Raw genomic sequence first — 2,467 nt, forward strand, 5'->3', positions numbered from 1 at the left:
GGACACAAAGTCCTCAGATTAAGATCCAGACACTCATGGCAAAGCCTGATTGAGATGTCATGGTGATGGAAAATGATTGCACATGGAGAATAAGGTGTGTGTTTGCTAAAAGAAGGTATGAGGACTAGAAATACATTTTTATTGAAAGAAGAGAAAGTAGTTTTGTCCTAAAGTGATCTAGAATATGTAAAGAAAGAGATAAGACAAAATCTGGAAGGGTTATGAAAGTCACAGAAAGTTTGTGAAAGTTGCAGAAGGTTATGGAGGAGGAATCTTGAAAAAATAAATCTTATGTATCGTCAAACTAAGATTGAAACTAATTTAAGCTAATTTTCTTTTGACGTCAAAATTATGCTAACACAGAATTGGAATTTGAGTTTCTTTCTTGTTTAAAAGGACAGAAGTTTTTCTATACTATTGATATATAAAATATCAATATATACATATTGGTATGCTCTTATTAGGAAATTATAAAGAGAAAGTAAAGATTTTATGTTTTATCAAAATGCTTTTCTATGGTCTGCATCATCAGCTCTTTGATTGCTTTGATAAACTGAACCTTCCTAATACTAAAAGAGTTAAATTTTACTTCTAAATAAAATAAGGAATTTTTCTTTACAGAAGGGAAATGTAAAACTAATTCATTTTATTTGATGTTTGGAAAGTGGATTTCAATCCAATTGCCCCACCTTGAGGATAAAAATGTATTAATGATGATTCGTATATATTCTCATTGGGTAGAAGTATTCCCATGTTGAAGGGCTACAGCCACCACAGTTACCAAAATACTTTGAGAAAGGGTATTTCCTGCTTGGAAAATCCTCGGAGTCCCATTGCAATCAGGGAGCCCCATCTTACTGATACTGCAGCATTTCCATTGTGATCATCATTACCAGTCCTCTGGTTTTGTGGAACAAACTGACAAGAGAGTTAAAATTTAATTGGAAAAACTTGTGGAATCTTTCAATTTGCCTTGGCCCAGGGGTCCCAACTGGTTCATGGCCTGTAAGAAACCAAGCCACACAGCAGGAGGTGAGGGGCTGGCAAGCAAGCAAATGAAGCTTCATCTGTATTTGCAGCAGCTCCCCAGTGCTAGCATCACCACCTCAGCTCCACCTCTGATTATCAGAAATTAGATCCTCATTGGAGCACCGGTCCCTGGTGCCAAAAAGATTGGGGACTGCTGCCTTGTCCTAAAGCCCTTCCACTGGTATTGCTTAACATGAAATCTATTCCCTTTGGTAAATATTGATTGTACCCTTCTAAAATCATTACCAGAAGACCTATGAGAGTAGACCAGGGAATATAAAATCTGCCTCATTAAGGCGGCATTCTAATTTATTGCAAAGAACTTATAAAGGCTCTTGAAATTAATGCAAGCTCATAGAGTGATCTTTTCACAGTGAGCTCCCAGGAGACATAACACTGAACAACATGGCCTACAATCTGTAAATATGGTCCATGAAAAAGAATATCTTTACAAGGACTTTCTTCAGCCTTGCTGGAAGGGACCATACTGGGTACTGCTAACTAATCCCTGAGTTATAAAGTTAAAAGGTATTAATTCATGAATTCATGTTTTTATTTAGGAAGGCTCCCACATTTGTACCTCGTTCATTTGATTGAATACCCCATCCTATAGGAGATCTCAAATTATCTAGTTATCTAGAGCAGCCGGTCACTCAGGCAAAAAGATGTTACTCGAAGCAGATGGCTTTTCCTGGGTTCAAGGACTGGGCCAGTAAAATCAGCTCCTGTTATGCATTATTGTTATGTTTATTTCATAGTGTCTACAACACTTATTTCTTGGGTACTTAACAACCTTAACCCTCTCACAAAACTCGATCACCTTTCCTACGTGCTTTCTAATTTTTGTCATTTTAATCATTATAAATGGGAAAACTTGGCATAGAAGTATTATGACACAGTGTTTTCCAACCTTACCCTCTGCAGGGAACCTATCTGAATGCTGAATTGCCATCCAATGTCTGCCTCTATCTCTGGTAAAACTGATGATCTCATAGTTATTTCTGTTAGCAATTTGTCAACCATTTAACTTTATAATTGATTTCATCAAACCTCCCCCTTCTGTAATTTATTGGGTTAAGTTTCAGAAGGGAGTTCCACCTTTCCCCCCAGTGTCTACCTAAACTCATCCTAAACATCAGTCACACTCTCCCCAGGTGGGACCTAACCATCTCCCACAGTTAAGTTACTCACTAGCCACCCCTTATCACATTGCTACCTATATCTTAAATGCCTTAAATCTGATTGTAACTATTTGGACCCTGAATGCTGTGGAACTCCCCTTTGTAAGGCCCCTGTGAGTGGAAACAGCACACACTGTCACGAACCTAAATGTTCATCTCAAAATGGCCAAACATATGAGAAAAACATACTTCTAGAGGGATGTTCAAACCAGACAGAGCCATAGTTGGAAAATGTTCTCACCTCTCTTTCTGTTAAT

Source organism: Pteropus vampyrus, unplaced genomic scaffold (genome assembly GCF_000151845.1).
Source record: "Pteropus vampyrus isolate Shadow unplaced genomic scaffold, Pvam_2.0 Scaffold504, whole genome shotgun sequence".
NCBI classification, from domain to species: Eukaryota; Metazoa; Chordata; class Mammalia; order Chiroptera; family Pteropodidae; genus Pteropus; species Pteropus vampyrus.